Source organism: Dipteris shenzhenensis, chromosome 13 (genome assembly GCF_047967505.1).
Source record: "Dipteris shenzhenensis isolate YYH24624 ecotype China chromosome 13, Dip_SZ_1.0, whole genome shotgun sequence".
NCBI classification, from domain to species: domain Eukaryota; kingdom Viridiplantae; phylum Streptophyta; class Polypodiopsida; order Gleicheniales; family Dipteridaceae; genus Dipteris; species Dipteris shenzhenensis.
The window spans coordinates 3232939-3246163 of NC_141608.1; positions in this window are offsets into that span (position 1 = coordinate 3232939).

The window sequence follows — 13225 nt, forward strand, 5'->3', positions numbered from 1 at the left end:
TCCATGCGTGTGTGTGTTCGTGCGTGTTTGTGTGCGTGTGTGTGTTGAAAGTGTGTGTAGGTGTAGGTTCGAGATGGCATAAGGCTCTACGCCTTCTTCTCCATTTATGTCCGGTCCTTCATCTCCAGCATCTCCACTCAAGTTTGCATCATCTTCTCCTTCATCTCCTATGCCTGTCATTCCTTTGGATTTTCAGTCTGGACTTCCATTGCCTCGTTTAGCTTTTGCTACCTCGTCTTCAACGTACCCTATCATCACGCATACTACCATCGTCGCCTCTTTTGAATTTTTGTTTCCAGCCACCATGAGGCGATTGATGAGCCACCAGTTCAGGAGTGGCATGATAGAGAATATATGAAGTACGAGATCATGCTACTATATAATTTTTATGCATAAAATATTCATTTAATGCATGAATGTAGCCATCAATACATGGCATACTCCTCCATGACACTAATACACCCCATGATGTGCTTGTGAGTGTCTAACTCGGTTTATTATTTTTATTTTCTCCAAGTAACATTGCTTGAATTTGGAACTTGATAGCTCTAGCTAAATGAGAGTAGACAAACATCTATGGAATCTTATGTATCAATGTGTATCTATGGACTCTCTTTGATGTTTATGGTACAAGAGACCTCTAAGTACTACATCCCAATCCTCATAGATTAGCCTCATTGCCGGACCTTCCATCACTACTGAGGAGCGAAGTACCTATGGTGTCCAACCGTCTTGCCGCTGCTCTCCTTTGACTATTAAACTTCTCTGGGTTCTCTATGAACACTTTCTTGGCATACTTCCAATCCTCTTTGCTTGTCCATGAAGGCCTACCTAGTCGAGCCTTCAGCCTATCTCTTATATGTGATCTCTGTCCTATGGTATCGAAGAACAAGGCTCGTGCAATATTTGATGTAATCATAAGTGAAGTCAGAATGCACTAGGATTGGAAATTGCCTCTTGAGCTACTATTAAAGCCCCTTTCGTTGCCTCAGCCTCAAAGATCTTTCACATATGATTGAGAGTGTAGGAGACAACCTCAAAGATCTTTCGCATATGATTCATATGCTTTGGTCTCCATATAAGCGTGAGGCGGGAGTGTCGGTGTTTCTTAGAGAGGTAGATCCAACTTGGGTGGAGAGAAGGGATGGAGCAAAGGTGGAGTGAGAAGGGGTGGAGTGAGGGGTGGTAGAGCAAGAAGGCATGATATAATTCATTACCTGGCTAAATGTTGTTGAATGTAGTAGTGCCAACTTGATAGATATTTTGCAATGAGAATATATGAAGTATGATACCACGCTACTATATAATTTATATGCATAAAATATTCATTTAATGCATGAATGTAGCCATCAATACATGGCATACTCCTCCATGACACTAGTACACCCCATGACGTGCTTGTGAGTGTCTAGCTTGGTTTATTATTTTTATTTTCTCCAAGTAACACAACTTGAATTTGGAACTTGATAGCTCTAGCTAAATGAGAGTAGACAAACATCTATGGAATCTTATGTATCAATGTGTATCTATGGACTCTCTTTGATGTTTATTGGTACAAGAGACCTCTAAGTACTACATCCCAATCCTCATAGATTAGCCTCCAATGGTCTTGGAGTGCAAGCGTGCCAAGGTGTCCAAAATAGTATTGTCCTAGACATATACTATAAAGCACAAAATCATAAACTTTATATGTTTTTTTGTAATTAAAAGTTTGAATATCAACTATTTCAATGAAGCTTCGATGTTACATGCAGTCACTTTGGGTAGTCCATAGATTCTAGCTTCCATGATTTCATGCAATGGGACCTTGTTGGAACAATGTAGATATTGAGGCAAATGTTGAGGCAGACTGAACCGGCTACATATATAGGCAACTGTCTTGGTAGATCTCAAATCCACAATCATCTCCATAATTAGCTCAATCAGTTACCTCCTATGATAACTCCAATCCCACACATCACACCAACCTAACATACCTAACTGCCAAGTCACTAGACTCACCTAGTGAGGTGCTCACACAACTTCACACACTATCCAAGAATCAATAATGTCTAGACCATATGCTAGGCCCAAAATATCAATTTGTTCTAGCACTTCCCTACAAATTGATGACCTCATCCCTTGGCAATAGTACATGGGATGCTCCATGGCTTGCCCACCATCATGTGGCAACACACATGTCCCCAACCTGTGACTCACTCCTAGGATTCTTGGCTTACGATGGGTGGTGTCTCTAGAAGTACCAAGTACATGGACAACAAGCACACTCAACTAACTTAAAGGAAAAGCATATCATTTTAGGATGGACTATCCATGGAAGATCACCTTATTGACTCCAAACACACAATCCTAATCTAAGAGTTTAGGGCCAATGCCCTCCTCGATGAAAGTCTCCTCAGTTGATTCCTCATTGGTAGAGGTATTTGCAGCATGTTGGTCTGGGTCTTTCTTCCTGGTCTTCATAGTTTCCGAGAGCACAAGCATATCATTGTTGGTACAGCTCCTTTGTTTTACTGCTCCCTTCTTAGTGAAGTGTGCTACCAAAAGAGTAGCTAATTCCAGCAAGTTGACTTCAACTTTATGATCACATGCATCCCATATGCCTTCAAATAAATCAAATATGAAGAGGGTCTTACCACTTGCTAGTAGAACAAGGACAGTGTCTACTCTTGTACACAGAAGCTGATATGACTCGTAAGTTGGTAGTGTCTTCTTGATGACCTTGTACTTGGGCGCCCGGCCTCCTTGTCTTCTCTTCCTTGGGCTTTTCCTCCTTGGTTTTCTTGGCTGAAACCAGATTTGTGCACCCCTAAGAAGTAGGCATTATGCCAAGTCAAACATGAAGTCAAAACTATGGTCAAACTCTTTCCGTAAGCATAGAGTTCTAAAATAAATCAAAATCAAATTATAAACTTGATACATTTCTAGAAATCAGAGTTCAAGGAACTAAATCAAATAGAGGAGAAAACTTTTGGATGGTCAATTGCAAGAAATAGGAATTGTAGGCCAAAATTGGAGAGCTTCGGTGCTTCAATCATAGGGATTTCAGGTGGAAGTCAAAGCTCTTGTAGTCGCCCATCAGCATTGCACTAGCAAAGTCGTAAAGAAAAATGATGAATGTGGCTTCTTTTGGGACCAATGTCGACCAAAATTCACGAGCAAGAAGCTCAAGACATTGTTAAACCTTAGCTAAGAGCTTGGAAGCCAATTGCAACAACAGCTCCAAAATTTTGTGAATTTTTGCTCAACACATATCATGTCAGCACTACAAATCTGTGTAGAATTTCGTTGATCCCTATGGTGGGAAGGTGCACCCCAAGGAGAGGACTACTAGAAATCAATGGTTGGATGCGAAAAAAATGTCCTAACAAAATCGGAGTAGAAGAGTAGATATATAGAAGTGGAAACTAGATATTTGGTTTGCAGAAGAACGTGGAAACGTGGCAGAAACCATGTAGGCATGGCTAGAAGTGGTTCAAGGCTCTGATGCCACATGTTGGAACAATGTAGATAATGAGGAAAATGTTGAGGCACATTGAACAACACTTTGTTCATGAGTGGTTACATATATAGGCAACTACCTCCATGTTGGTAGATCTCGGATCCACAATCATGTCCATAATTAGCTCAATCAGTTACCTCCTATGATCACTCCAATCCCACACATCACACCAACTTGACATACCTAACTGCCAAGTCACTAGACCCACCTACTAAGGTGCTCACACAACTTCACACACTATCCTACAATCAATAATGTCTAGACCATATGCTATGCCCAAAATATCAATTTGTTCTAACATACCCACCCAACACATGGTTGCACATTCCTTATTTGTTGTGATATTATTCTCTTTATTGTTTGGGCTTTTGGACCATAATTTTCTCTCTACTTGCTTTCTATCAACATCTTTTGCATGCATATCTTTTTCTCAGCTACCATTTTAGTTCTTCATTCTCTTCGTCTCTCAATAGTCTACCTTTGAGTTTTCCTACAAACATAATTTGAAACTTTGCAATAATCTATATAGCACAATTCATGCAATATGCTTGCAATAATATGCTTGCAATGTGCTTTGTCCACTATAGAGGAAACACACTCTGTTTTTTCCACCCTCTTTCTATCACTTACCACCATCTATGTCTCTCTTGCACTCTTCCAGAAACTTATTGTGCATGCACATCTTCTCTACTACCTCCAAGTTTAATTTTTCTTAAGTCTCACTTTCTTCTCTCTATCAAGAATCTACATTCCAACTTTCTCGAATCCACAATATGAGGCTTTGCAATGTCCTCTATGAAACATATTTAGTGCCACAATGAGGGCACTATTAAAAAATCATAGGGAATCATGCTTAGGGGATGCACTACTAAGAAGCCCTAGGTATCAGGTGCATTCAAGGGTTATTTAAAAACCCCTCAACTAAAAAAAGGTGCCCAATAAAACCCCCCTCTTTACTTATGAACTAAAGGATTTTTTTCAAAATTTGAATTAAAAAACTCCTCCTGCTATTTTAATCCTATAAAAGTTTTCGCAAAAGTGGAATTAAAAAAATAAAATACCCCTCCTTTTGAATGTACATAGTATATTAAACTTTGGTGAGGTGAATCTCTCGAGGAATCATGAAGCTTCCAAGAAATGGGAGCTTAGGAAATGATAGAAATAGGTCAAGAGTGAGGATAGTTTTTAAATTAAAGTAGAAAAGAATGATGCTACAAAGATTATAGCACGGAGACCATTTTTGTGGTGATCACATCGTTTTAGCAAGAAACATAGACCCAGAATCAGGGAATCCATATTGAAGGATGAACATATTATAATAGGCATTGCAATGAACAAATTGTGATTGTTTGTACTCTAAAGAGCTCATTGCAAGTGCCAAAGAATCTAAAATTGAACATTGAACTCTTTGATAAGTGAATAATGCAAAACAAGTTATTCACACAACATTGAATGCCAATCCATTTCCATTCATAGAGTGTCAAGTGTGTTGAACGTACACCCTAGCAATGTCTACTCAATGGTTATTAGCAAATTTTTAAATGATGGAGATGGAAGAAAATTGGCTCTCGATATTTTCAAAAGGATATGCTGTAATGATATGTTGAGATTTGAAATTTTAGAACTCATTTATCACATTTTAGGAACATCAAACAAGAGCGTCAACATACATGAGGGAAATTTTTCTTTGTCGAAATTCTAGGAAAGAATATCTGAAATAGCCCAATACATTTTCTCCACCAGTGCCCTTTTAGTGATTTCTCACATATTGGTTGTTACTAGCTACAAGGTGCCATTTTAGTGATTTCTCACATATTGGTTGTTACTATCTATTGTAGCTGTGCATTGTTTGTTTTGTGTATTGTGTGCAATAAACTACTATCCACTACATTGTATGCTCCATATCACACATAGTATGTTGTATGGATAGTAGCTACTATATGCATAATGCCTTGCATAGCACAAACACAATGATATATAGCATAATGTTTACTTTACAAAAGTGTGCTATATAGCACACATAATTGTTGAAAAGACTAAACTCCTAGGTAGTCCACCTTCAAAGCCCTTCACTCTAACATAAAGCAAGCTAGCAACTCAATCCAACATAGCCAAGCTCTACTAGAGGGACCATCATCTTTATGCCCAAACCCATGTGAATCGAGATTAGAAAAGGTATACAAAGTACCATCAAACCTAGTATTTCACAACTCCATAAGACATCAACTCCATAATACATAACTCTATTTTTAGGGTTTGATTTAAAAAAATTAGGTCATAACTCTTTTCTTAAGATATAGAACAAAAAGGAAATAATAACGATTGGACACAATAAGGCATTTTTCTTAAGATCTGGTTAACAAAAATGGACAAGATCAGGTTGACGAAAATCCGAGCACGAAATTGGACCCAGGACCAAAATTAGTTAGGCACCCCTCTCAACTAATTGGAAACAAAAAGGTTGTAACTGCGAGTGGCGACTATCTCCGGACAGGCGGAGGAGGAGAAAACTCTCCTCCGTCGCTTGCAGATCCCTCGCTTGGCCCCGAGGAAGGGACGGGGATGTTGCGGGGTCCAACGACGGTTCTGAACATTTTGTCACCCTGATCAGTCGGCTTTAGAGGAGGAGGAGGAGAAGAGGTCACGGGGAAGCGCGGAATGATACCGTGCAGCAGAGGAGAAGGAAGCTGCACGGGGAAGATGCGGGGTAGAACGACGCTCGTGAACATCTTGTCATCCTGATCAGTCTGCTTTAGAGGAGGAGGAGGAGAAGGGAAGCGCGGAAGGATACCGTACAGCAGAGGAGACGGAGGAGGCAAGGGGAGGCTGCGGGGTAGAAAAACGCTCCCGACCATCTTGTCATCCTGATCCGTGTGCTTTACAGGAGGAGGAGGAGGAGGAGAAGGGATCACGGGGAAGCGCGGAAGGATACGGTGCAGCAGAGGAGGGTCCTCCGAGATACGGCGGCTGCACAGCACCGATCCTGCTCATGATCAACAGCGAACGAATCCATCAGAACGCAGAAACAAATCGATGTATCTAAATTATCAATCGAACGAAAGGCAGCGGCCTAGTAAGCAGAAATAGCGTTTATCTTCCTGAGAAGAAGACCCTTTCTTAGCAGCAACCTTCAAAAGAACACAAGAGTGTGAGAGCGAGGACGATGTAGGTAGCGCGAGCCATGATTGAAAGTCCAAATGAAGGAAAGAGTGAGACAGCGTTAGGATCAGAGAGTTCAGCCCAAGGCCCTTAAATAGGTGACGATGACGATGATCGGCTAGCAGCCTAGCAGTCGGGTGCAAAGGCCAGCAACCGAAGTTATCGCATTTCATTCATTCATACGAAATCTTCCGTGATGGAGCATGTAACGCTTGTCTTGAGTTGCGACCTTAATCGATACGGAATTTCACGGATTCATTCAAGGGCATTTCTATTTTTTACTAGATCAGTACTCCACAAACGTTCACGGTTCACGCTGCGTGCTTCCAGATGTCTCAAAGTTTCCTTTCATAGCCACATAATGCGTTCATTAAAACACTTTCAATAAAAAAGTTTCCTTTCATAGCCACATAATGCGTATTCATTGTACGCATGCACTGCTCTCTTTTTCGCGTGACTAGCATCGTTGTGCGACAAAATTTATATATTATAAGTAATTCAAATGTCTTTTTGTCCTTTGGTGTGATACTAACTTGCAAGCAACGTCCTCATAGTAGCAAAGAAGATTGCGGGCTAACGGGTTTTCGTTGAGCTCCAAAAAAAGAATGATGAGTTGACCCGGTCTCGCAACTCAATTGCCGCATTGCTTATTGAAATCGAGTAGGTTCCCACAACGAGATTTAATGGGGCATTAAGAGTAACACGGTAGAAAATTAAGCTAACTGAAATAAATGAGCATGAAAATGATTAAGGTAAGCATAAGAGGTAAGTGGTGAATCTTTTGGATAGCACCTGATCAAGAATGTTCAAGAGATGTCCCTGCACAGTTATAAAGAGAGAAAGCGAGAGAGGAGAGTGATTGGGAGGGAGAGTGGAGGGAGAAGGGCAAGGGGAGGAAGAGAGGGGGGGGGGAGAGGGAGAGGAAGCTGAGCAGAGGGAAGAAGGGTTTCGTGAGCGGAGTGAGCGACGAGGGGAGAGGCAGTGTGGTGACCGATTGAGGGAGAGGCAAGATTAAACTAAGGTAGAAATGTTAGCGTAATTTCAAGTAATTCAAATTTCAAACTAACACATTTTCGAAAGAATCAAATGTCATTTTGTCCTTTGATGTAATACTAACTTGTAAGCAACTTCCTCTTAGTGAGGAACCCGCTAGGCAAAAAAGATTGCGTGGTAACGAGTTTTTGCTCAGCTCCAAAAAAAGAACGATGAGTTGACCCAGTCTCGCAACTCAATTATTGAATTCCTTATCGAAATCGAGTAGTATTTGTAGCGAAGCAGGATAGCGAAATGATGCTAAGCGTAACAGGGCAAAAAATTAAGCTAACTGAAATAAATGAGCATGACAATGATTAAGGTAAGCGTAAGAGGGTGGTGGTGAATCTTCTTGATAGCACCAGATGAAGAATGTTCAAGAGATGTCCATGCAGAGTTATAAAGAGAGGGAACGAGAGAGGAGAGTGAGTGGGAGGGAGAGTGGAGGGAGAAGGGAAAGGGGAGGGAGAGTGGGGGGAGGGAGAGGGAGAGGAAGCTGAGCGGAGTGAGCGACGAGGGCAGCGATAATGCGATGATCGGCGGGTAGAGAGGGAAGAGGCGACATTAAGTTAAGGTAGGAATGTTAGCGTAATTTCGAGTAGGGAGCAGTGGTGAGAGAAAATTATAGATTTTATTTTAAAGAGCGAGTAGGACTAGGAGAATAGGAGAACGAAAAGAAAACAAAAAAGGAGGATCAAGAGAAGAGGGACAAGAGGAAACAAGAAGATTGAGGAAAATTGGAACATTGCTGCACACGATTAAAATCTTGGAAAGGATAAAGGAGGAGGAGATGTAGAAGTAGGAGATGACAAAGGAGGCAGAGTAGTCCAAGGCTTGCATGAATGAGCAAGCGACAATGATCACCACCCTACAAAACACCGCCGCTCAATTTTAGGACATATTCGGTAGCATATTGTGCCGATTGCACATAGCACACTCAAGGCCTTTGCCGGGCCCTTCTCTCTAGCTACTTGTAAAATGTCACAAAATGTCCTAAAACTGAGCGACACTGTTCTGCAGGGTGGTGATCATTGTGGCTTGCTCATTCATGCAAGCCATGGATTGCTCTATCTCCGAGTCCTTCTTTGCACTCTCTTGCTTTTGCATCTTCTCCTTTGGCTTTTCCAAGGTTTTAATTGTCTCTAGCAATGTTTATATTTCCTTGTTCAAGTCCTCGATCTTTTGGTTTCCTCTTTTTTCCTTCTTGTCCCTCTTATCCTGAGATTCCTCCTTTTCTTTTTTCTTCTCCTCCTCCTCCTTGATTTGATAAGCAATTCGGCAATTCACTTGCCAGCCTGGGTCAACTCATTATTCTTTTTTTGAAGTTTAGCGAAATGTTGAAGAAGTGAAAGGAAACATGAAGCTAAACACAAAACAAGAGAATGCTCATAGAATGAAGAAGGGTGAGGTCCATATGTAGGCACCTCTACATGAGCCACCAAGCTCCATAATCATCTCCTCCATCAGTTCCTAGAATCTCTCAATCAGCCTATGTGGCATCTACCACCACCTAATAGTGCTTATGGGCACCTAAATGTGCCTCTAGCACGCACATATAGAACCCAAGGTGTGCCTGGGGCATACACCTTGAGATATCCCAACAAAACCCCCCCTTAAGGAAATGTCGTAGGCTATGTCAAGGATACATCTAGTCACATAGTGTCTCAAGCCATCTCATGGTCAAGGATACATCTAATCACATAGTGTCTCAAGCCATCTCATGGTGGTCAAGGATAAATCTATGGCTAGGATCTCATGCTAGCAAGGGTTCCCAAGGGTGTGAAGTCAAACAAAGGGATACATAAGACCCTCCAATGGTTATCTCCCCTACATGTACCTGCACACAATGTCTGTAGGAGGTACCATGGAGCTAAACACATACACATGGCCTACATCATATGGTGACCAGAGGTGTTTACAAAGAACACAATAGTTTATTCCATTCATTTTGGAGGACTATCCAAGCAGAGTACCTTGACTCAACATAAAAGAGAGATCTAGAGCATATGTGGAGCTGGTTCAAATTAAAGCATAATCATCATAGGAGGCCTCATCTTATGGAGGCACATCAACTGAAAGTAAAATGGCAGTTTCTGGTTTTGTAGTTGCTTCCTTTTTTGCCTTACAAAAATTTTTATGGTGAATGTTTTTGCCACAATATTCGTAAGGATTGATCTTGAAGCAATTTTTTGAGAGGTGATTAGTCTTCCCAAATTGTTTGTAAGGTGGAAACTTGTCCATTTGAGTTTTTATGGCATAGGCTGTGTCATTGCCTCTCCGGAGTTCCTTGTGCCTTTCTTCTTCTTGAAGGGTAGTAATAAGACCTCCAAGAGTAGGATTAGGAAGATTTTTCAATGTGGTGACAACATGATCATAATCTTCAGGCATACTTTTGAGCAATACTTCCATTGCATCATCCGTAGTGATTGGAGAGTTGAAAGAAGCAAGTTGAGTCATGAGACTCTGCATGTGATTGACATGAGCAGCCAAGGGAGTGCCACTAGCCATCCTCAATTCAAAGAAAGCAATCTTAAGTGACAATTTTAAGATGTGAGAACCAGCACCAAAAAGAATATCAAGCTTTTGCCATGCTTCAGAAGGAGACTCCATATCAGAAATGTGATGAATATAGTCATCTCCTAAGCCAAGAGCAATAATGCTATAGGCTTTCTCCTCTCTAGCAGGATCTCGTGCCGAGTGTGTAGCAGCTGAGGATTCTCCAACATTAGAGGCTATTGAAGAAGAAGTTAAAGCAGGTTTGACAAGCCCCCAGAGGTTTTCCCTCATCAATGCAAACTTAACTTTCATCTGCCATGTGTGAAAGCCTTTACCATTGAACTTATTAATATTCAAGAAGGTAGCCATGAGTGGGTCTAACCGAAAATGGGCAGTGCCTACTCTCTTACAAGGCTAGAAAAAGCTGAAAAGCTTCAAAGTACAAGCATTTGGTGTACGTAGCAAAGACTTGTAACCAAATTCCATAATAAAAATCATAATGGAAATGATACTTTAGCAAAAAAGAGATAAAGAGAATAATAAGAGAATCAGAATATTACCATCCCATCTATTTCTTGATCTTCCATTTCATTCTCTATTTCCACACCTTCACAGGCATGTCAGATTCTAGGTGCAACTTGAATCAAAAACCACCACTGGTTGTCCACTTGATCAAGTCGAAAGACCACTTAAGACAAAAATCCATAATATGTTCATGCAAGCTTTAATGAAGTGGAAGGACAAATAATACCAATATAAGAAAAATGCTTAGTTGCTCGTCGCAGTGCTTGGGTAACACGAATGTGTTAGTAAGGTCATCCCAAATTTTTGTTGAGTCAATGGCAAAAAACCCACTTGGATCCTGTTTTACTGTAGCTTAAGCACCTCTGCAAATGACTTTGACATTTTAACATAAAATATAAATAATTGAAAATTTCTAAAATTCAACTGTAAAATATCCTGTATGATTCCAACACAATCCAGTTTGCCTATGATGAGATTTGTATCTTTTGCACTTGCTATACTATCCTGCAAAAAAATGGTTTTGACTCCTTGATCAACTGTGTTCTGATTTACATCAGTTTTTTCTACTCTCTATAGTGATTACTATATGCCCGTATTGCATTTAATGAATCATACTATAAAGGTAATGGATTCTCCTTGTTAATATATACAAACAATTTCTAAACGAATGTAAATAAAAGCAACATGATTATGTACATTTATATGACAACATCGTGCAAATTCCTCCTCTATATCTATCACAACCTCCCCTCTTCTAGTGGCATCTTCAAGAGTGTCTTTCAACCAATCAATGGTGCATTTAGAAGGCATTTTTGCTAAGTCGAGGGGATACTTTTTACCTCTATCGGCCCTTTTCCATGTTTTTGTATCCTCCTCTCTTTTTGCTCTTTCTTCTACATATCGTTGCAAAGTCAAAAGGTGTTGACTTTGAGTCACAAGGATACACTCATTTTCTTTTGTGCTCCCTTCCCTTGTCCAATCTCTCTTGCAGCCATATGTCATCGCTATCATCCCAAATTCAAGGCCTGTCTTGCATGAGTTGTACAAGAAACTCTAAAATGTAAAAAAATGACTCTTGCACCAACCATCCTTCTGCCATGCTTCCCTCTGGTCTAGCTCTTTGTCTTACATACCCTTTCAACACCATCGGCTATGTAAAGTGCTTGCATATGCACTTCATCAGCTAAGTGTGCAAGTAGATGCAATTGGATGTCCATGACACTGGTTGTAAATGCCTTTTCAATCAAACATATGGCTTCAATGGCGACAATTCTCAATTTTAAAAATGGATGACATCTCGATTTCTTTTGATGATATCATCCTACATGGTAACCATTGGTAAGCAATACAACTAATTTTTTCAATGAGAACGGAAATTAGACATGCATTTGAAAACCCATTGACATACCTCACAAATACATTGAGCTTGTTGATGGCATTTGATGCATCTTTTCATCCCCACAAAGCAATTAGAAGTACATACTAGTAATAATCATGTGTTAGAAAAATTGAAACAAGAGTTCAAAAATGTTTCCAAATCTTCAAGTTCATAGAAATAAGGTTACTTGTTTCATTTTGTGCCAATCATGCAACTTTAGGCCACTTAGTTTTCCATTCAAAGTGAAGGAACCCTTTAAGTTATGCATGTACCTAATTGGGGTTTTCATTCTGGCGATAACACTCTTCCCCCATGCCTCCTTTGCTTTTGTAAATACCCTTGGTGCCTTTGGTGATTTAGGATGACTTTTGAAATTTTGTGCCTGGGCAATCATGGTGTTGAGGGTGACCTCTCCACCCACGTTGGCTTCACCCAAGGAGGATTAGTACACCCCTAGTAAAGGGAAGTTACATCAGGGAGTAGTGGATAATTTTGTAACTGTAGGGACACTTATAACTATCTCTAATAGCCAGTAGTAGGGGCCTTATCCACCACATCATGTTTTGAACTATTTTGTGTTTCTGACTATTACCTCACTGAAGCTGGATGATGTTATAAGTTGGCCAGATTCACCTCACCTGCATTGAGAGAAAAGAGACAAAGGAATATGTGATATGTTTATGCTTGCTTGCTTTTGTGTGTCTACTTGCATGATGTGTATCACTTAGGGCCAGATGATGACTTGCTTCGACTGGTTTGATTCATCTTGCCTCGATGACGTTCTAGTAGTATCATGATCAAGGCTGGGTGATGGCTCGCTTCAGTCGGTTGGATTCACCTCGCTCCAACTGAGAGAGGAAAAGAGAGAGAGTGTAATAGAGAGAGGAATATGTTGATGCTTATTTATGCTTGCTTATATGTGCTTGCATGTATCATGATGTCTATCACTTGGGGTCGGATGATGACTCGCTTTGGCCAGTTAGATTTATCTTGCCTCGAGTGACATTCAAGGTTCGGTGATGGCTTGCTTTGGCCGACTGGATTCACCTCTCTTTGTTCTACTATCATATATTCATATATATTGTACATAGATGTCAATAGAGCTGGCTATTGTCTAGATGATAGCTCACTTT